The sequence below is a fragment of the Balaenoptera ricei genome, chromosome 3 (assembly GCF_028023285.1).
Source record: "Balaenoptera ricei isolate mBalRic1 chromosome 3, mBalRic1.hap2, whole genome shotgun sequence".
Lineage (NCBI taxonomy): Eukaryota > Metazoa > Chordata > Mammalia > Artiodactyla > Balaenopteridae > Balaenoptera > Balaenoptera ricei.
The window spans coordinates 127,593,433-127,616,251 of NC_082641.1; the positions used below are offsets into that span (position 1 = coordinate 127,593,433).

Genomic DNA, 22,819 nt, shown 5'->3' on the forward strand with positions numbered 1-22,819 from the left:
TGGGCCACTTCGTACTTACGGGACTTTGGGCAAGCTGTTTTTAGTTTCTTCATCTGTACAAGGGGGATAATAATTGTCCCCGTCTCACAGCATTTAGAAAGAAAATTCAGGGAAGGTGCTTAACTACAAGCCCAGTCCATGTTAGTTATGGTTATTGTTGTAGTTGATGATGTAGTTAATGACTAAGAAGCTTATTTTAATCCTCCCAACAGCAGTAGGAGACGGGCAGTGTTACCACCCCCTTTTAGCAGATACGGTGACTAAGTCCCGGCAAGGTGGACGGCTCGGCCTGCAGAGGTTCAGACTCGGGGGACTGCCTTCGGGGTCTGGTGATTTCGAGCGGCTGCTCTGGTCGGATGAAACTGACTTGTCGTGTGAGGCACTGGGAGTGAGGAAACAGAGCTGGCCAGGATGGAAGGGATTGTGTCTGGAGGTGTGGAGCGGAATCCTGGTGCTCACGTGGCTGAGAAGTGGTGGGGAGCCGAGGTCTGGTCCACGAGGCGTAGCTTGGATTCTCCTCACCTGCGGGCTGGCCCAGGCTCGGCCTGTCCGGGCAGGTCCGGGCTGTCGCTCGGTGGAGGTTTGCTGTGGTTATTGTGCAGCCGCCGCTGGTTAATGCTATGTGCCCAGGCAGAGGCCAGGTGAGGAGAAATGAATGTCATCATCGCAGGGCCTTCACTCAGGCTGCACCCTCTGCCCAGGTCCCCTTCCTCCTCTCCTCACACCGGGCGGCTCCTGCTTGTGCGTTTACAGGACTGTTAGCATCACCTGTTCACAGAAGCGCTGCCTGATCCACCTGCAGGTTATAAGTCAGTGGTTCTCAAGGTTGGTCTCTGGACTAGTAACATCGGCATTACCTGGGAACTTATTAGAAACGCAGATTATCTAGCCCCACCCCAGACCTACCGAATCAGAAACTGGGCGGGGTGGCGGGGTGAGGAGGGGGACCCAGCAAGCTGTTTAAGTTCTTCAGGTGATTCCAGTGCATGCTAAACATCCACAAACACTTGGTTAGGTAATATAAAAAAAAAAAAAAAAGATGCTTCTTTCTTTGGGCTCTTAACGTATTCAGACACCAGCAAAGGTTGGGGACCCAGAGGAAAGCCCAGTTTCTCTCTACCCTGTCTTCAAAGAGCCACCGTCTTATAACAGCTTCTCCTGCCCAGGAAACAATCTTGTGCCACAGTGCCACAACATGATTACAGGAGACAGTGCTGGGGCCACTTAAAGAAGGTGGGATTGGGGGACTCGAAGGTGGGAGGCTTTGTGGGTGGGAAGGATGAGTGCCGGGAAAAAGCTGGCTGTGTTCTAGGGCTGGGGCCAGGGCTGGGGTCAGAGAGTGGGTCCTGCTTCAGAGAAGGGTGTGTGCTGGGGCCGGGGGTATGTGCATGCATGTGTGATTACAGTGACCAGATGTGGTCCAAGAGGGCCAAGGGGTCATCAGTCCAGTGGTTTTAAGCATCTCAGTAATTTAATAATGGTGATCATATAATTGCTGCTCACATTTGTGGAGAGCTTGTCAGTGCTTGATAGGCACTTCCGTGTAATCTTATCTGGAGTAATCCCCAGAGTAATCTTATAACGTCAACAACATTATTGGCCCCATTTTATAGATGAAAATACTGAGGGCACACAGTCATAAGGAGGTAGAATCTAGGAATTCTTTAGGGGTGCTTGGAAACAATCTCATTGGAAGAAGGGTGGTGGAGGGTTGTCTTGGAGTGTTTGGGTAGCAGGCTTTATAAAGCTGCAGAAATATATATTCTATCAAATGAGTAAATTGGGCTTTACTGTGGGGGGGTGGTGATGGGATTGTGTTGGGATGGTTAGGGCTCAAGCCTCCAAGTTGGGGCCTCCACTGCAGACACTGTCATTCTCCTCTTATGGATGGGCCATTTGAGGCACAAAGAGGCACAGTGCTGACTTCAAGGTCCCACAGCTAGGGCAAGAGATAGAATCAGAGAGAAAAAAACCAGGGTCTTCTCTGGTTCTAGCAGGAGAGGTGGGGTGTCAAGATCAGTGCCCAGTGTCCACCCTGCTCTTCTCTTCTGCCTCAGTGTCTCCAGGGTACGGTCCAGGAGCCCAAGGGCTTTCCTGACACAGTGCAGGAACCCCTTCATCTCTCAGTGGGGAACAGAGGCCCAGAGAGGAGCAGGGACTCGCACAGGGCCACACACCGTGTCACGATTGGGACCAGACACAGAGCCGTCTCTGTTCTGACCAGGGAAGGGTTTGTTTCCTGAAGACTGTCCCTGCCCCCCACGCCTCCTTTGGCAGGCTGGGTAGCCGTAGCCCTCAGAGTGGCCCAGACCAATGCTGGGGGTAGAGGTGGGTGTGTCCGGGGGAGAAAGCTGCCAAGGAGGGTGGGGCAGCATGCAAGAGAAAGAGCACCAAGAAGCCCAGACCCCAGACGGAAACCAAATGTATTTTCTAGGTCCTGAGAGGATATCTGGAACAATGGAAGTAGAATGGGGGAAGTCAGACTATAAAAAGGGCTTCTTGATATCCTTACGAAAAAAGAAAGTAGAGTCTTTAGGTTTGACTTTTGTTTCTCTGAAGGATGTTTATGTAACTTCCTGAAAGCAGGATCCCAGGGCCCTGTGAAGTTTGTCAGATGCTGTTGTTTATAGACTCAGGGCTGTGGAGCTGGGAAGGGCTTGATAGGGTAGTCTTCCCACTTTACAGTTGGTGAAACTGAGGCTCTGAGAGGTGCGGCGAGGGGGCTGCTGCCTGAGGCTGCACAGTGAGGCACAGAAGACTTGGGATGGGAGCCTGGGTCTTGCGGTGCCTTGTAAGGGGCGGTTGTCTCAACTTACTGCTCCCGTGGCCTTGGCTGGCCTGGAGGCTCGCGGGGATCGTGGAGGGTCCCCTCTTGGAAACGCTCAGAGCTGCTAGAGTCAGGACAAGGCCAGGTCCAGTCTGCAGTGAGGTATGCCCATTGGATGGTGACCTGCATGGTGGGGAAGCATGGTGGTATGCTTGGTGATGCCACCCCCGTCCAGATGCACTGTCTGCCCAGCAGCTGTGAGCTGTGAGTCACACCCAGTGGGTGCAGAGGCGGGGGCTATTGTGTATCGTGATTCATTCTGTTCTCCTAGCCCTGACGGGATGACTAGGCCCTGAGCCCTGATAAGTGCCCACGCCTGTGGACTAAAGTGGCCAACCGTTTGGGCTCCAAGTTCAGACATGAGGGGACCAGAGAACCTGGGGGAGTCCTGTTCCTCTGCTACCTCCTATCTCTGGAGTATTCCATGATCTGGATATATCTCTTCTCACCAGTGCAGGGGTATGTAAGCCCCTAAAATCTTGTGCAACATTTTGTAGGCATTTCCATGGATTCTTTCTCTGCAGAGAGAATCTGTAGGTCTCATCAGGTTGTCAGAGGGCTTGGTGTCACCCAAAGTGCTGATGGGAGGGCCGGGGGCCGAACGCGTGCTCTACAGGCTTGAGAGGAGGTTGCTGGAGAGGCAGTATGGTTCTAGTCGAAAGTAGCGTGGTGGCAGTATAGTGTCGTGGTTCAGAGAATGGTCTTGGAGGCCACTGTTGGCTTCTCTAAACTGGCTCCTCCTCTAAGCCAGCTCCTGTGTGACCTTGGATAAGTTACTGTGTCTGTGCTTCAATTTCCCCATCTGTAAAATGGCGAAAATAAGAATAGTTATCTCACAGTGTTATAGGCTTTCAAATAAGATAATGTGTGTGAAGAATTTATCCTGGTGCCTGGTACAAAGTAACCACTTGGTTAAAGTTTGCTATTATTATCAGTTTCAGCTTTGCTGCTAATTTGCTGTGTGATCCTGTTAAGTGCCTTATCTTGGGGTCTTAGTCTCCACCTGCAGCTCTTTTGGGCTTTTCAGGAGCTGCAGGGTGAGGTTGGAGAATAGCGGAGGGAGGAGGAACCTTCCTCATCCCCGGGCTCCCCAGCCCAAGCCCTCACTGGTGCCTTGAACATAGCTTTGTCCTAAGGCAAGATTATGTAACCAGTGGGGCCTGGCCAGGCAGAACATGATTCTCAACCTCGTTTTGTCCTCCATTGTCTCTTCCTCTCCCTTCCCCCCACAGGGCTATTGCATTAGCTGACCTGTTCCCCAAGCTCCAGGGATGAAATCGAACCCGTGCTATTCTGCCACCAATTGATTTAGTCTGGAGGTTTGCTGGGCAAGGGGCCCCTCCCCTGGCTACCTGGGGACAGACAGAGCTGATGCCTCTGTGCCTGCTTTGGGGGTGGAGACAGGAACCCCTTTTTAGGGGGATAGGCAGGCTATAGGCTGGGGGGTGGCACCCTTGACCCATGGCCCCTATGGCTTGAACGGGTACACGCCCCCACCATGACTCCCCACGAGTGGCCTACCCATCCTTGCAGCCCAGCGCCAAGCCTCCTCTCCCAGAAAGGCTTCCCTGGCACCTTGGCTGCAGGGAAGGCTCATCTACTGAGCTTTGCGTTCTATTCTCCGTAAGAAAACAAAGGCCACAAACTGGCAGGCCACATACACCCCATGGGCAGCTTTTACTTGGCCCATGCCAAATCTTGAGCTAGTTGCTAACAGGAGATTTTACGTAAGAATCCCAACTTCTGGCTTTACTTCAAAAATGAGAAGATCATACAACTTTGAGTGTAGCTCTCCAGTGGCCACTACTGGAGATGAAGCACGTAAGCTCCTCTTTGCCCCATTCCCCCGTCCACTTCGCACACTTATACAGTCTTTCTAGCCCCCAAGGTGTCTGAATTTTCGACCCCATCCTGTAGGCACGGCCAGCTTTCTCTCCTGCGCTGTGGTGTGGTCCCCCATCTGTCTGCTTTGTGGGCTCTTTGGTGGTGGTGGTGGGGGTCTGACTCATCTCTGTGTCCCTCGAAGCATTGTGCTCAGGCTCAGGACTGCGTACACAGCAGGAGCATAATAAATGTTTCCTTTATGAATGAAGGCGGGGCATTGCTGCTCCTCACCAGCTGTGAAGATTCCATTTAATGGAAGCCTCTGGATCAGCCTGCCCCATGGCCAGAGAATCCTCCTCCCAGATAAGCTGTGGCTGCTTAGCCACTGACCCAGGCAGCTTCTTAAGGTGCGGATAAACAGTCACTCAGAGTTTGTCCCCACGGTGCAGTATAAACAAGGAGAGGGACATTTCTCCTGAAGCTGTCCCCACGTTTCACTCTCCCAGGGGGCTTGGAGGAGCTTTCGGGGAGAGGGAGGCTGGGGTCAGCAGCCTTCAGATGGCATCGAGTGCAGACCTTGGCATCCTGGGGAGACAGCGGGATGGGGGGAAGGATCAGTTCAGGTGTTTAATGGACTAGGCTTCCCCTCCTTCAGGCCTTTCTCTGCTTTATTCTTCTCCTAGAGTGTACGCTTTAGCGACCAGCTTCTTTGTCCAGCTATCTGTCTGTCCAAGGCGTATTTCACTCTTTTAATTGAAATCTGAACCTTCCCTAGAGACCAGCTAAGCTATCTCCTCCTTGAAGAGGTCTTAGCAGAGAGGTCACAATTGTACTGGGGACAAGAAAAACCTGGGAAGCTTGTAGAAAAAAAAAAAAGCATGCAGGTTTCTGGCCCCCATCTTTGATTCCTTCAGTCCAGGGTACAGTGTCCCCCTCCCTAGAAGATTCAGACGCGAGGGTCTGTGGACACGCTTTGAGGACCCTGCCTTAGCTCAAGGAGGCCAGGGCTGGTAGAGAGGACCCCTGAGTGGCAGTTGTGTGACATCGCGTGCCCCTTTCCCTCTCTAGGCTTCTCTTTTACCCTGGGTGCACTAATACGCTGGGCTTCTGCTGGTGGTTGTGGCTGAAAGCGTCTGGTGAGCCATCCTTGGAGAGGATGACGGGGGATCCGGGCAGGTGCCAGTGTCTGGGCAGGGCCCACAGAGATTTCACGTTGTTCAGCTAACAGCTCAGAAGAGGAGTGCCCTGATGTCAGGGCAGGAGGCAGGCTGGAAGCCCCGGTCTGAGTGGGCAGGGGCTGTGCCCAAGGAGGTTGGAGGACTGGCCTGGGCTGCCCAGTGACCTGGCCACAGGCTGAGGGGCACCTTGCTGTGTGATCCTGTGGCAGGCAGGCTGAGGCTTCAAGCGCAAGCCTATACAAGCCATTTACAGAAGGGTAAACTGAGGTACATGGAGGGAGGGACTCCCCCTGTGTCACACATGAGTGTGTGGAAAGCCAGGCTTGGACCCCAGATCTTCTGACTCCCGGCGAGAACCCACTCCTCTGTCCTCACCTCACTCTGCAGGGTCGGTGCCAGATCACCCAGCTGGGACAGTCTGCTTGTCTGTGACAGCCTTGAGGCTTGGTCCTGGAAAAGTGAAGCCACCATCGTCACAGCCACCCTGGAGGCATGAAACCGGTTGGGTGTGCAAATTACCTCTCAAACATCCTCCATCCCATTTGTTTTTTTTTTCCTTAAACTGTCTCTGATGGGCCAGCTGCCTCTGTGCCCGTTTCCGCCTGGCACTGGGCTTCATGCTCTTTATTCTGAGAACAAAGCTTCCTTCTGACAGTCCTCCTGCCGACAACAGGAAAAGGGCAGGCATGGCACTGGGCCTCACTCCTCCGCCTCCTCTAGCTGGGAGCATGGGGCAGCCTTTGTCAGATGCTGGACCCTGGCAGCACTGGTGTGCTGGGAGGGAGCCCAGCTTCAGCCCAGTCCATGTTCCCGCTGGGGCTGGAGCCGCCCTGTGGGCCCAGCTGTCAGACCCCAAAGTGGCCAAAATGGTGGGCAAAGGTATCGGACAGGGACCGGCGTAAGTCCTGTTCGGGTCCAAGCAGTTACTTGTCCCAGGACTGTTCATGTGACAGCCATCAAGATTCCAGCTGGCACAGGTGGAGTTTCATTTCCGCCTCCAGGCAACCCTGGTCTCCTAGGGGACTGCAGAAACTAAAGTGCTCAGATGAGGGAAGCCATAGTCCCTCATCCAACACATTTTTATTGAGCATCTACTTTGTTCCAGGCACTTTTCTGGGCACTGGGACACAGCAGTGAACAAAACAGGTTAGTCCCTGTTTTGGACTTGGGGGTGACATTCTGGTGGTGGGAGAGAGTCAACAAACCAATGAATACTAGCTATTTGTCAGTTGGCAAGAAGTGCCTGCCACAAAAATCTGGGTTGGGGGTGGACAGTGTGACTTAAGGGAGTGGCTCTGCTGTGTTGGGGGTCATGGAAAGTCTCTGGTAAGGGGACAGGAGACTCCAGGAGTGTAGCTAGGGAGCCACAGGGTATGTGGGGAAGAGCATTCCAGGCAGAGGGAACAGCAACGCAAGGCTTTGAGGCAAGAGGGTGCAGGGTGTGCTCGAGGAGCAGCAAGGAGGCTGGTGTGGCAGGGGCAGAAGAATAAGAGCAGTCCTGGGAGGAGATGTGGCCAGAGGGAGTCTGCCCATGGGCGGAGGGGATTGCCTACGGCCTCCTGACCTTCGAGAGGACTTCGCTGTTTGGTCTGAGTAAAGGGTAAAGTAAAGTAAAGCTGCTGAGCAGCTGGGGCTGAGGGCTGCCTTGTTTTGACACATGTTTGAGAGGGATCCTGAGGGCTGCTGCGTGGAGAGAAGCCTGGAGGCTGGAAGCGGGATGCCCGCCAGCCAGTGGGTGCCACAGGTGAGGGAGGACGGCTCAGCGTGGGGACGTGGGGAGGCGGCCCGGGGTCAGATTCTGAATTGGTTTCACTGGATGTGCCGATGGATTAGGTGTGGGCTGTGAGAGGAAGAAGGTGTCAACGGCAGGGTTTCTGGCCTGAGGGACTGGAAGGCTGCAGGACAGCAGGTTTGGGGAGAGAAATGGAGATTTCAGGTCAGATGTTTTAGGTTGGAGCATACCTGGTGGGAGGGGAGACACATGGGTAGAGGTTGGTCCTGGGCCTGCACGTTCCTGTTGTTGAAGGGGTGTGAGGGGTGCCCTGTAGGACCTCCCGAACTCTGAGAATCTGTCTGTAAGAATAAGTATTTCCTGGGCCTTTCGTGTTCTTTTTCTTTCTTTGTAAACCTCTTCCTGCTTTTCCCTTCCTCCTGGACAGAGGAAAAAGGCAGATTCTGAGGACTCACTGTCTTGATGGTGGCCCTGGCCTTTCTGCCTGCCGTGCTTCTTGGGTGGGGGGCTAGGGGGAGCCCTGGAAGGGGAGGCCAGAGGCCTCAGGCCTTTCCCTGGCTCGGCTGCCAACAGAGAGAGGTTTCTCTCTGTGCCTTGGTTTCCTCTCCTGCACATAGACGTGTTAAGTTGGCCCCAGGGTTCTGAGGGCGGCAGGGAGCCCTTGAGGAGGCTGGATGCACAGGGGTGAAGAACCTGGCTTGAAGGCCAGTGTGGGTGCGAATCCTTGCTCGGCCGCCTGCCTGTGAGACTCTGGGCCAGTGACATAACCTCTCCGAGCCTCAATTTTCTCATCTGTGAAAATGAGCCAACCGTAGTACCTGCATCACAGAGTCGCTGTGGAGGGTTAAATGAGAAAATGCACATGAAGCACTTAGCCAAGTCCCTGGCATATACCACACCCAGTTAACAGGGGCTGTTAGTGACTGTGCAGTCGGTCAGGATAAGGGGTTTTGCCTGGTAGGTGGTGGGGGCCGTGGAAGGCTATCGAGTAGGAACCCGGTACTCATGTGGTCTGAGGAGGCTGCTGTGAGTTCGGAGACTTGGGCTGAGCCCCTTCCACCTGCCGGAGTGAGAACTGAGGGCCAGCCCTGATGGACTCTCCTGCCCTTCCTTTAACTGCGGGTCTTCACTGACTTGGCATGGGCAACCTCTGTCTTGAACAGGTCCCTTGGGGATGGGGGTGGTCATTTTCCCGAAGATCTCCTACAGAACCCTTTGTCTCTACGTCCCAGTGGCTGACCTTAGGGAATGTGAGTGTGGGGCTCTGAGGGGTGGGTGATGTTGAATGTACTCGAGTTGTCTGGACAGGATCAGCAGGGGCAGGGCAGGCCTGGAGTGACATTCCACTGGGCACTTGGATGTGACCTTGGTTGCTGGTCTGGGTCCCGGCTGGGTGGTACTTGCTCCAGTGGGGCCATGGAGAGGTTGACAATGGGCGGAATGTGGCCCCCTTAGGACCCACACTTCAGTGGTGCCTAGGCATGCTGGCCGAGCCCTGTGCTTTTGCAAGCCTGTTACCCAGCAGTTGAATCGTGCCAGGACGGCCAAGGACATTTCAGGTTCCCCCAGGGCTGGCAGCCAGGCTGTCACCAGGCATTGCTTGTTTTCCCAGGGTCCAAGGGCTTTTCAGGATGGAGAGGGCTCTGGAGATATTCCAGGAACTTTTCTTAACAGCTGGGTAAATTGAGATCCAGAGAGAGCAAGGCACTTGACCAAGGTCTCACAAGGCCGCCTCCCTCCTTTCTGTCACCTCCCTCTGTTCCCGTGTCCCTTGCTCAGACTCCTGGCCTCCTGCCTGGACGTTTGAAACAACCTCCATCTTCTGGGCTCTCCAAGAGCTTTGTTTGTCTTCCTATTATCCTAATCTTGCCATAACCTGCCAGGCACACATGCTGTTCGAGTGTGTCTGCTCTCCTTTCCCCTCTGGTCCCAGACAAAGCACGGAGGTTCTGAGCGCAGGCCCCAGAGCCAGACTGACCTCAGTTTGAATCCCAGCTCTGCCCCTTCCTAACACGGCAGACTGGGGCAAGATACTCCACATTTCTGAGCCTCAGTGTCTCTGTCTACGAAATGAAAACAGTAGCAGTACTTAGTTTATGAGGTTGTCTTGATGGCTAAATGAGATAATACGTGAAGTGCTGGGTATAATACCTGCACAGAATGAGCTCTCAAAAATGGTCATTGTTGGGAGTTCCCTGGTGGTCTAGTGGTTAGGATTTGACACTTTCACTGCCGTGGCCTGGGTTCAATCCCTGGTCGGGGAACTGAGATCACGCAGCCAAAAAAAAAAAAGGTCATTGTTACAAAGACCCATCAATGCTGGTTGAACTGAAAAGTCAAGGGCATGGAAGAGTAGACAAAGCTCTGGACCTGGAGGAAGAAGATGTGGGCTCCAAGTTCATTGCCAAACGTTGCCTCACCATGTACTTTTGGGAAGTCACTCTTCCTCCAGGAACCCCACTTTCCTCATTTGAGAAAGAGGGAAGAAATCCCTGCCATGATCTTAGAAGCTTGTCATGTGATGCCTGAGCAGCATCTGTGAAAAAGCTTTGCATCTGTGTAATGATTTAAAAATGGCACAGTGGTGGCTGTGGTGTGCTGATGGTGACGAGGACATTGTAGCCACAGCAGTGGACAGCTGGCTGGGGTGGAGGCTGGTCAGTCTGCAAATGCTCAGCACCCACACAGGCTTCCCATTCCTGCCTGCCTGCTCCCGCCTCCAGCAGCCCGCCTTTAGCATTAGCCTCAGCATTGCACACTCGAAGATGTAGGAGGTGCAAAGACCCAATGGCATCTTCTGAGCCATAGTGAGTTTTGGGTTATCTGTGGCGGATCCCATGGAATGTAGGATTACAGCCAGGCGCTGGTTCAAATCTCAGCTCAGCACTTCCCACCCGGAAGCTCGAGCCAGTTGCTTAACTTCCACGAGCCTGTTTCCACATTTGTAAAATGAGGCCTTGATGAAGCAGAGGCCAAGCGTTTAGCAAAAGGCATAGCACACGGTTATATGGAGAGGTTGTATCATGGTGGAGCATGGTGCCCGATGGGCTTATGGGTGGCGGGAGTGGGGGCCATTGTGCCCATTTCTGGGGAGGAGCAGTGGAGGTCAGTTACACTCCCTGCAGAACTGCCCAGCTTCGAGTTAGAAGGGCCCCTGGAGTCATCTGGCGCCATTCCATTTTACTGGTGAGCAAAGCAAGGCCTGACAGGAGCGGGTGCTTGGTGGGGTCACTGGCAGGTTAGTGCAAGGCTGGGCCTAGGGCGAGGCGAGGGAGGCACTTAGAGGCGGACTGTGAGGAGTGCTTGGGGCCGCGGTGCGACTCTCGCCGCCGTCATGCAGGTGCACGCCAGCAGCTGGGAGTGGGCGCCTCCTTCATGTTTGTGCCTGCTGCCTGGATGCCTCACTCTAGCCCAGTCTAGGACTAGAGCGCCAGCCTCCTGACCCCAGGAACTGGTCCCCGAACCTTGGGGGTCTGGGGACACCTGCCAGCTACCTTGCAGAGTCTCACCAAGGTCCCCTGGCCCCTTTAAAAAGGACCTTCGATAAGTAGGTCACCTGCCCAGTGCTTCTTACTCTGTCTCTGCTCTCTAGCAGTCTGTGATCCAGAGAAAGCGAGGTCCTCCCGCCCCCTCTCCCCACCTGCTGCCCCTTCCCCTGCCAGCTGCGCCTCCATGTAAGCATTCGAGCCCCTCACCCTGGAGGGGAGGCATGTTAGCGGCGGGCTCCTGTCACAGCGACAAGCCCCAGCGAGTCTGGAGGGGCGAGCTGCTTTTATGCGGGCCCTGATGAAGCTTCCCTGGTCTCAGCAGGCCTGGGTTGTGCCCACCAGGCCTCCAGGAGATTAGGGGGCTTCTGTGGCTCCAAGTGCCTCAAGGCTTTCCCTTCCTCTTTGTTGCCCCCAGTGCACCTGGCTTCCCTCCACTCTGGCCACAGGGCCTGGAGCCTTTTCAGTTTCCCCAAGGCTTCTGGGAAGCCTGGTCTTGGGGTGTCCAGCTGGGCCAATCTCCCCATCACCACCTCCGGGCCTGCAGGCTGGGCCTCAGGTGACTTGTGAAGAGGTGGCCACAGCCGCTAATCCCTGCAGGGGTTCCTGGGATCACCCGGGGCTGGCAGGAGCCTAGGCCACCCTCGTGGTTTGACATGAGGGGCCTTGGACAGTCGGCAGTCTCCACCCCCAGGTCCTACATGTACAGACATGCCATTATTTTCCCCACTGCTGCTCTTGGGACCTGAAATTCTGCTACTTAGCAAGTTTCCTTGCGCTCTCCTTGGCATCCTCTAAAAAGGCAAATACCAGGGCTTCCCTGGTGGCGCAGTGGTTAAGAATCCACCTGCCAATGCAAGGGACATGGGTTCGAGCCCTGGTCCAGGAAGATCCCACATGCCGCAGAGCAACTAAGCCCGTGTGCCACAACTACTGAGCCTGTGCTCTAGAGCCCGTGAGCCACAACTGCTGAGCCCGTGAGCCACAACTACTGAAGCCTGTAAGCCTAGAGCCCGTGCTCCACAACAAGAGAAGCCACCACAGTGAGAAGCCCACACACCGCAACAAAGAGTAGCCCCTGCTCACCGTAACTAGAGAAAGTCCGCGCAACAACGAAAACCCAATGCAGCCAAAAATAAATAAATAAATAAAAAGGCAAATACCCTCGCAGGTGGACACTCTTTCGTGTTTGCTGCTGAAGAGCAAACCCAGGCTAGCCTGGCCCTCATCCAGCTGCCTGTGTGATCGTGGCCGAGTTGCTTCTCCTCTTTGGGCTTTGGAAGGCCCTTTTCAGCCGTAGCACCTCCGCACTCTGGCAGTTACCCTTCTTTCTTTGTGGGAGTTGGGGACGGGGCAGCGAGGGCAATGGGAAGGGCCTGGCCACTGAGCTGGGGTTGGGTCAGGGACCAAAAGCCAACATCACAGGCACTTTGACCACCTGCTGGCCTGATAGGAGATATCAGTCCTTCTTCCTCTTCTTCTCAGGACAGGCGGGGAAACTGAGGTCTGGGGTGGGGGAAGAGCCCTGCATGGATCGCATAGGCAGTCAGGCAGGGCTGCAGCCAGAGCCCAGTTACCCTTGCTGACAGTGAGGGCTCAGCTGCTCCTGGCTGCCACCTTTCTTGAGAGGAAGCCTAGGGCGCATTGGCATCAGGGTCAGGGACATGCTTTCTCCTCTACCATGGAAGGCACCTCTGGCAGGGCAGGGGTGAGCGAGCGGGATCCCTGCCTGCTGAGGGGTCCCCTGGGCATGGGGCAGAGTCAGACAAGACATCCTCTTCCTGAGGTTCAGGAGGTAGGGGTCGGTGGCCTCTGGCAAGGGACATGGCGGTGGGGAGGCCTGGAGGCTTCTGGGAACGTGGTTGGTGGCCCAGGGTGCCCTAGGGCCACGCCCTCCCTCCCAGGGAGGGAATTGGGTGGACAGTCATGCCATTTGTCCTGGCTCTGGGATTAGTTGTGACTGCGTTACGTGAGGAGCGTGAAGCCATTAAGAGGATGTGGTGACGCAAAGTGGAGTGGAGCTGAGCAGCTACTACCTGGAGCTCGGGTGGGTCCTGTCATTTTCTCCCCGACCTCCCTGTACCCTCTGACCACAGCCCCGTGTCCCCTCCCTCCTGTCCAGTCCTCCCAGGTCTGTCTGATGTGTGTGTACCCACAGTGTGTGCGTGTTCATACCAATGCAGGAGGGGGCCGGGGGGTGCAGGGGTTAGGGCGAGCTGGCCCCTAAGCCTGGCACTGGGTCCCGTCTGCATTCAGGACCAGAAGTGGGTTCCTCAAGTGTCCCAGCCCCCAGTACTGCCCCAGGGAGATGGGCCAGGGCTGACCTGGCAGATTCCTGATGGTAAAGGAGACCATGGCTGAGGGGTGGGAAGGAAGGGCTTAGCTTCTCTTTGAGCTTCTTCTGACAGCTCAGCAAGTTCACAAATCCACCTGAAGCCAGCAGGTCTGGGAGTTAAAGATTTACTGCAAGGCCATGGAGGGAGCTGGAATGACGCGGTCCCAGGGGCTCAGATGTTACATTCATGGCTTCAGTCCTATCTTGACGGTGAGGCTATGGCTTGTCTAAGTCAGAGGGGCTGCTACAGAGTTTCCATATTCTTAACTTGGCTTTTGGAGAGGGGTGCGGTCACAACCTCCCTGAATTTGTATGGAGTAAGTAAGTATGGCATCTGTCTGGGGAGAGTCCACTAACAGCCTTCATGATACTCTCAAAGGTTCTTTTTTTTTTTTTAATTTTATTTTTTATTTCTTTGGTTTTTTTGCGTTGGGTCCTCGTTGCTGCGCATGGGCTTTAGTTGTGGCGAGCGGGGGCTACTCTTCATTGCGGTGCGCGGGCTTCTCATTGTGGTGGCTTCTCTTGTTGCGGAGCATGTGCTCTTGATGCGTGGGTTTCAGTAGTTGTGGCATGCGGGCTCAGTAGTTGTGGCTCACGGGCTCTAGAGCGCAGGCTCAGTAGTTGTGGTGCACGGGCTTATTTGCTCCACGGCATGTGGGATCTTCCTGGACCAGGGCTTGAACCCGGGTCCCCTGCATTGGCAGGCGGATTCTTAACCACTGTGCTGGTTAGGGAAGTCCTCTCAAAGGGTTCTGTAACCCCAGGAGATCACAAACTTCTGATCTAATCTATACCCCTTGCTGTCCAGGTGAGGAAACAGGCTCAGAGAAGGGAAGGGTATTGCCCAGAGGGAGCCAGTGGAAGCGCTGGAATGCCGATGTGGACTCCAGGCGCACATGGAGTTTGCTTCCGCATCCTAGAGATGGAGGGCTTCCCCACCCCCCATACACCTGTTTCTCAGAATCTGTCAGGGATCATATGGCAACCTGGAGTGGGCAAGTGGGAGGGCGGGGGCTGGGGCTGACCAGCATTTCCTGGCTCCTCTGCAAGGGTGGCAGACAGGGGGGAATGAATAATGGTAAACTTGTTTGTACTTCTTTGAGAGAAGATGACGAATAACTGAGGTCATGATTGGGAAGTGCTTGTACCTGGCGTGCAGCAGACCTGTGAGGCTGTCCAGTCACTGCTGTCCTTTGAGTTGGCCCTTTTAGCTGAGATCTCCTGCTTCCGAGCCTCCCCACCTCTCTCTCCCTCCCATTCCTCAGCATGAGACCTCTGCCTGGGGCACAGAGGCAGCCTCCCTTTCTCATGTGGGGTCTCTGCCTATCTGGGGATGACACAGGCCCCTGGGGCGGGGGAAGGTGAAGACCGTCTGGCTGAGGTCCTGCCTCTGGGGATCTGTGGTGCCCCTGTCTGCCCGTGAAGGGAGGCTTTCCCATTGCCAGAGGAGCCGATCAGCCTGCGCTGAGGCAGCTGGGGCTGGTTACCTGCAGGAAGCCTGTCTCTGGGTACGTTCTGGGCCGCCGACCTGGCTCAAGAATGGTGTGGAATGCTGGGCAGCTGCCCGGAGGTTACAAGCAGGGGCTCCGAGGTGGGCAGGCTTGGGGTTGTCCAAGTTCTCCCCCTGCCCAGCTGTGTGACCTTGAGTCAGTTGCTTCGTACCCTCTCTGAGCCTAGGTTTCCTGTCTGTGAGTGCACATATCGGTGACACCAGCTCTCAGCGTGTGAGGAGTGGGTGTGATAAATCAGGGAAAGCTGGTGTGGGGCTGGCAAGTTACCAGGAGCTCAGTCAGTGCTGGCTGCTGTCAGCGAGGGAGGTTATGATATTTGCAAAGAAATATCTTTCTGTTTTTTTCAAGTGCCTGTGATCTGAGCCTAAGAAAAATAGCTAGGAATGGATTTGGCTCTGCGTAGATGGATTTGGGGGTTGGGTGGAGAGAGTCCTATTTTGGGGAGTTCCGTGGGCTAACGAAGAGCTTGCCCTGTGAGGGTCCTGCCCACCTTGGTCTGCCCTAGAGCTTCAGTGGGACCAGAGGGCAGCTGGTCCTGACCTGTCTTGTTCCCCACTCTGCAAACCCCCTTGCCCCCAGCTGTCTTGTTTGTTTGCTCAGTAAACTCTTTTTTTCAGAGCTGGTGCAAAGATAAACTCTCAACTCAGGGCTTGTTGGAAGAAACACAAATTCTCAACAAGTGGGGGGTATAAGTTCTTGAGGTTTTTGTTGGGCATTCCCCTCCCGGGAACCCAGAACAAATCCCAGGTTGAGAACTGGGGAGTGAACCGGCGCTTTATGCTTTGTTTGCTTGTCAATTGATGCGTGATTTGTGGGTCTGCTTCCAAGAAGGATCGTTAGAGGCTGCTTTTGATGTTAAAACACACATAAAATGCATGAAAATAAAAACAGAAAGTGGTATTCAAAGGGAGTGGAGCATGGGGTGTGTGGGCGCTGGCTTATGTCAGCTGTCCTAGGTGAACACGGAGGGCGTGTGTTGCTGAAGGATGATGAGCTGGCGCCTCGGTGCTGAGATTCCCAGTTACCCACTTGTTAGCTCTGTGGCTGGGCAAGTCACGGGCCCCCTCTGGGCCTCGGTTTCCTCATCTGTAAAATGAAGGGAACGTAGGTCATGGTGCTATTGTAAGGATTAATAGTAGCATGTAGTGCAGGCATATCATGTCTGATAAATGGAAGTTCATGTTTTAATGCATTTGGCTTGGCGATTCCTCATAGCACATTCAAAAAGGGAAAGGTCATTGGCAAGGGCACTTCGCTCTTAAGTACTTGCTGTGGGTGGGAGACCACTTCTGCCTTGGAAAGCTTTAGGTGAAGTTGGGGACCAGTGTTCTAGTTATAATTGCAGCCGACATCTGGCAGCATAAATCCGGCACTGCATGGTGGGGTATGGAGCAGGAGAACTCATCTAGGACTTCTGAAATCCACAGCTGGCAGAGTCCAGCTCTCGGCTGAGGCTGGCCTTGGAGGAGGACCTGCAGGGTTTTAGTGGGTAAGAAAATGGGCCAAGGCAGGTGGGGCTGGGGCAGGCCTGGGAACGCCACCCGAGGGGGTCCTTTTCTGTCTCTGGGCCTCAGTGTCCCCATGTGCTCACCGCAAGATGGACTGTATACTCTGTAACCCTGAGACCCTTGAGCCAGACTTCTGACAGTCCCTTGGTGGCAACCATGGACTCCGGGGTGACTGATGGGCGGCATCTTAGCCCCCAGCCAGGCGGTACTGCGGGGCTATGGGGGATGGGGTGTGCAGCAGATTACAGCAGAGGAAGGGATTTGCTTCTGGTCTCGGCCTCCCAAGGGTGTAATTGCGCTGGAGAAACTCCTGCACAGCTGGGAAGCAAATGTGGAGGATTTTCTTTGCTGTACGTAGTGGGTGGGGTAGGCTAGGGCGGGGTAGCTGGTGGAGCAGCGTGGCTGTGGGGTATGGCTGGGTAATGGGTGGTGGCGTGACTGTGCTGGGGGTGTGACAGGATGGGAGGGGCCAAGTCAGCTCTGGGGAGTGGCCCTGGGATTGCATGTGGGGCTACCAGTGCCCGGCCGGCAGCCACTCCTCCTCCCCGAGGCCGGGTGCCCCTTCACATAATTTTGAGCCTGCTTGTGGGGCTCTCCCTGCACTCCTCTCAGCTCCCCGCCCCATACTTGTGCCTGTGACCCAGATGCCTGTGATGACACCATTTGAACATCTCGGCACCATGTGAGTTTGCCTGTCCATTCGTGTGCCTGTGAGAGGGGAGGGAGTAGGGGGCATGGTCGGGAGTGACCCAGGCAGGGTGAGCATGGGCTGGGTGAGCATGCGGGGCTCTGGGGACCTGCTCCATTCGCCCGGCAGCAGCATCACACCAGATAAAACCTTGGAGCCCAAAGGCCTGCATCTTCAGTGCCCAGTGCCAGGCTTGGTACCTGGCGGTGCTCAGGTACAGAATGAGGGAACAGGGAATGGATCCTCTGCTTGTTCCCGACTTCCCGTGTGCTCCCAAGCCTGACGTCTCTTCCTCTTTCTGGATCCACTGTCAATTTGATATGTGGCCTTGGGTCAGTTCCTTCCTGAGCCTCAGTTTCCAACTCCATTAAATGGATAATCATTTTGTTAGCCTGCATCACTGTGTGCCAGGCACTGAGCAGTTTTACGCATATCATCTCTCTTAGTCTTGGCAACAGCCCTGCAAAATAGATAAGTAGTATAAACCCTATTTTATACTTGGGGAAATGGAGACTCAGAGAGGTCGAGAGATTTGCGCAAAGGTCACAGGCTGGTAAATAATGGAGGCAAGATTCAAGACCATGCAAGCTGGCTCCAGTCTGAGCCTTTAACAGAGATGCTAGCAGCCACTGCATCACTGCCCCTCAGACGGTTGGGGTGAAACAGCATGATGCATTCGGCCCTTCACAGGAGGCCTGCTGCACATGGTAGGCAGCAAGTACATGGGAGTTGGGTTGTTAAGTGCATTTTACCATAAAAGGCACAGGGAGCTCTTGGTCTCATTCCTGGAGCCCACCTGTCTATCCATGGCAGAGCTGGTCCTGCTCTCTAGACAGCTTGGTCTCCGAGAAGTCCCTTGTACCTCTGCCTCCTTTTCCTTTGGGTCCTAGAGAGGACTGTCGGGGCACCAGAGCATTTTGGAGTGAGGGGTGGGGTCGTGAGTGACTTTCAACTCCAGAGCAGTGGCCACAGTTACCGTGGTATTTCCCGAAAGTGCAGTGTTGCCATGGCATCTCCATGACAACCAGAGCATCTCATTCATTATCCCCAGCACCTTGGCAGGGAAAGCTAGGCCTAGGGCTGGGAGAGCACAGTGGAAGCCTGGCTGAGGGCTGGAGGCCTTGGTAGCTGAGGCCCCCTCATGCTCTCCCCTGTCCCTGCCAATATTCCCCTATGGGCTCTGGATCCATCACCACTTCATGGGGTCTGGGTTCAAATTTCAGCTCTGTCACTGACTAGCTGTATGGTTTTGGGCAAGTGACTTAACATCTCTGAGCCTTATTTTCTGCAACTGTAAATGTGAATAATGACAGTACTAGTTGTAAGGATTAACTGAGATAAAGTATGTAAAAGTGCTTAGCACAGTGCCTGGCTCAGGGTAAATGCAGTTAAAAATAACAATGATGATAATTATAATGGTATTATTGCTATTATTTTTAATTATAGAAACACCTGGGCTTCATGGAGGACTGAAAGTCACTTCACCTTGGGCCTCAGTCTCCTTATCTGTAAACTGGGAATAATAACAGCTGCTCATCATTTATATCCTGAGTATTCAATAAGGACCATTGCTGGGAAAAGTGATGGGAGCTTCCACAATGAATCAGACTTGTCCCTGCCCTTTGGGGCACCCAGGCATGTGGGGAAGGCCTCTGTGTGCCAGGTACCAGGCAGGGCCTGCCCATGCACAGGTCAGTATATCCTGGTCCGGCCCCGTGATCTGCAGGTTCCAGGGCACAGAGCCGTATGTAGAAACGCCCCAAGTCTGCTCCGCCTGGACCACACACTCAGGTGTGCTCAGGGGCTGGGCAGGAAGCCAAATGAGAGAGGGAGGTTGGTTATGGGACTGTGTTAACCCATGTGAGGCTGGCACTTTATAGCCTCAGCTGATGGTGGCCAGTGGGCGTGTGTGTCACCAAAATGTGCTCTTTTTATATTTCATGTTTTTTTTTTTTTTTTGGCCGTGCTGTGCTGCATGCGGGAGCTTTGTTTCCCGACCAGGGATCGAACCCATGCCCCTGCAGTGGAAGCTCGGAGTCTTAACCACTGGACTGCCAGGGAAGTCCCTAAAATGTACTCTTTTTAAAGAAGTCGGAAGTTCTGACTTTTATATGAAATCTCCTGATTTTAAGATGTTGATAGCTAATCTCAAAGAAAAATGCTGTCAAGGAACAAGAATGCTGCATCCTGTTTTAGCCTGAGGGTCCTGGTTTTCAGCTTCCATGCTATAGCTTAGGGATGGGGTGGGAGCCTAAGGAATGGGACATGGGGGCGGGAAACGGGGTGGTGGGTGGAGATGACTTCAGAGAGGTGATGACATTGGAACTGGGGTCTTGAAGGATGAGTAAGTGTCCCAAGGGGTAGGGGGAGGCATTCCAAGCAATGGGAACTTCATTAGCAAAGACTTAGATGCATGACCAAGATTGGTGACTGGTTGGGCGAGGCTGGAGTTTAGGAAAACGGCTGGTGATGTCGGCAAGGCCCAGGCAGGCCCAGGGCGGGAGGGAGGTGTTGAGGCCTCAGCCCCGCAGCTGTCCTTGAGGCCTGGGTGGCTCCAGAGGGGTTAGAAACCCCCAGTTTGCCATCCCTTGAGCCACAGGGGTGCAGGAATTCAGGCGGGCACGGAGGGCCTTGAATGGCTGGTGCCAGGCCTTTGAGGGGTTGCAGTGGGGCCAGTGCTGGAGGCCCCCGTTGCCAGCTCACGGGTGGTCAGCACTTTGCCAGGGTATTCGGCCTTCTCTGGGGATGGGGGCTAGTTGGCCCACCCTCTTTCTCCCTTTACCCTCTCTCGGGCCTGGGCTTTGCATGGCCTTCTCCCTAGCCTGCTGGCCTCTCTCTGGCCTCTGCTCATCCATCCAGCTCCCGGGCAAGACACAGTTTCTCAAAATGGGGATTTGGGATTCCAAGGGCTGTTTGAGACTTGAGAGAGAGAGAGAGAGAGCGCGAGCAAGGAACTTGATGGTGCTTTGTGCGCTCAGGTGTTGCCCACATTGTGAGTATGTTAAATAGGCAACAGGAGTGCATGACAACAGCGGCTGACCCTTGTTCAGCACTGTGTGCCAGGCATGGCACCACCTATGTGTCCACTCATTTAATTTTCACAACTTTGGGAAGTATGTCAAGTTTTCCCATTTTACAGATTAGGAAGCTGGGGGCACTGAGAAGTTAAATAACTTGCCCAAGATTGCACAGTTACTGGGTGGTAGGGCTTGGGTTTGAACGAAGCTGCCTGGCTCTAGTCTGCCCATGTAATCCTTAGGCTCTACTACCTAGGGCTTTAGGTCCATGGATGGGGCTGGGGACACGGGGTTTGGACTCTGAAATTGTTAAAACATCTTCTAGCATATGTGCATATTTTTTATGGAGAAATGTTGTCAGATTCACACAGGGGTCTGTGACCCCGAGATGCCTGAGACTGCTGATTGTGTCGTCATTAGCACACATGTTGAAAGGCTGTTAATGCAATAGACCAAAGGCCAGAGACCGCAGTGCCCAGGCCTGCAGGGGTTGTGGGGTTAGGTGGCCCGAGTAGGCAGGTGCCCCCAGGCAGCAGGCAGGGTACCTTCGAGGCAGCTCTGCCTCCCCACTCACTCTGCTCCTGCCCTGGCCCCGGGCCAAGGGGTGGGGCTCGCTGTGGCTGCAGGGCAGAGGGCTGCCCTTATCAATGGGAAGTGGGACGTGGGTGCCCTTTGGGAATAATTGCAGGGCCAGTCGCCTCAGCTCTTCTGGCTTCGCCCAGGAAGCCTGCCCCTTCTGGCCCCGCTCTCAGCTGGAATTGCAGGGACTCCCTGGAAAGCTCTGCCTACTCCCCTGCCTCCAAGCTGTGTATGTGTTCCTCACTGTTCCTACCCCTGGTCAACCCTTACTCGGTCTTCTGGCCAGTTCTGCTACCACTTCCTCCAAGAAGCCTTCCTTGGTCCTCCCCCTTCCTCCTGCAGGGGGATTAAGTGCCCCTCAGTTCTCTCAAATACCCTCCCTTCCCCTGTCACACTCCCCGCATTGTAGGTGCTTGTTTTCTTGGCTGTCCCGGCTTCCCTGTGATGCTGGCACATAGTAGAGACTGAATTGTAGAATATCAGAGGTGGAAGAGCCCCCAGACACCATCTGGCCCAGGCCTCTCTCTAACAGGCAAGAAGCCCAGAAAGGGGCAGGGTGTGCCTGGGGTCACACAGCACATTATGGCAGAACTGGGAGCAGACCCGATGTCCAAGACATGTCCTCATTTCACACCTCTGCCTTTTGCTTCTGAGCACATCTTTTAAAAACATTTGTTTTCTTATATTCACAAAAATAATAAATGATTATTGTAGAAAATTTAGGAAACAAAGGCAAATAAAAATCAGAGATAATTGTTACCATTTTTGTTTTGTTTCTTGGATTAGTACCAGTTTCTGGCTTATGCATAAAATTTTTCACAAAAATATGACCATGCATACGGTCTTATAAATGTTTTCCACTTTAACAATATATATGGTAATTATATTTCTTTTTTTTTTTTTTTGAAAATTTATTTATTTATTTTGGGCTGCATTGGGTCTTCGTTGCTCCGTGCAGGCTTTCTCTGGTTGCGGTGAGCGGGGACTACTCTTCTTTGCGGTGCACGGGCTTCTCATTGCAGTGGCTTCTCTTGTTGCGGAGCGTGGGCTCTAGGCGCGCAGGCTTCAGTAGTTGTGGCGCATGGGCTCAGTAGCTGTGGCACACGGGCTTAGTTGCTCTGCGTGGCATGTGGGATCTTCCTGGACCAGGGCTCGAACCCATGTCCCCTGCATTGGCAGGCGGATTCTTAACCACTGCACCACCAGGGAAGTCCTGGTAATTATACTTCTATGTCAGTAAACGTCCGCCTTCAACATATTGTAAATGGCTGCCTGGGATTCCATCACATGCTTGCATTGTAATTGCTAAAGACAATCCCCTATGGTTGGGCATTTGCTATTATAAACAACATCCTTTGCTGTTATAAACAGCACTGGGATTCGTATTCTTGTGGGGAAATGTTGACACACTTCTGCAATTACTCCCTCTAGGATAAGTTCCTAGAAGTACAATTGTAGGGTCTCTGGTATACTGTATCCACGCGAAGCACACCATATAGTCTTGGGCCGGGAGGGATTCTGAAGATCTTCCCCCCGACCCCGACTCTGGATCTGAGGCTCACATTCCCTCCCTGGCAGCAGGCCAGTCCCTCACACCTTCTGTCCTTGTCCCCATCTCCCATCTCCAGGGGAGCTCTTCTGCCAGCTTTCAGCGGCGGCCTCCACTCATGTTAAAGGGAGACTGGAGGGCCGTGGTGTGGGGGGGCGCTGTCTAGGTGAGGAAGTTGGGCAACTTGGGATCCTCAAGTTGGGGAGTTCAGTCACCTGCTGTCCTGTGCCACTGTGGGCACGTACCCTGAGGATGAGAGATGCCTGTTGCATTAAGGGGCAGATAGTGACAACTGCGATTTCTTTTTTTTTTTTTTTTTTTTTTTAGTTATTTCTGAGATATACATTTTAAGGTAATAACTAGGATTATGACTTATAACATTATACCAGAACATATAAGATTTTTAGAAATTTCACGTAATGTCTGAAACATTTATATTAACATATTTCCATACAAATAACCCAATGAAAGTTTAGTATTAGTTGTTTTGTTTGTTTTTTTATACTGCAGGTTCCTATTAGGCATCAGTTTTATACACATCAGTGTATACATGTCAATCCCAATCGCCCAATTCAGCACACCACCA

At 53.7% G+C, this 22,819-nt stretch overlaps 1 protein-coding gene across 5 annotated transcripts in view; it reads left to right on the plus strand.

The window, feature by feature from the left end:
- The window catches only part of NDST1 (N-deacetylase and N-sulfotransferase 1), a 76,819-nt gene that overhangs the window by 6,418 nt on the left and 47,582 nt on the right, over positions 1 to 22,819 (plus strand). The window contains exon 1 of one of the 5 annotated variants that reach the window (XM_059917511.1): positions 13,049 to 13,093. The exons of the other annotated variants lie outside the window; for them this stretch is intronic. The gene's annotated coding sequence lies outside the window, so the exon portion shown is untranslated. Of the gene's footprint in view, positions 1 to 13,048; positions 13,094 to 22,819 lie in introns of those variants that run through there. 5 annotated transcript variants of the gene reach the window in all.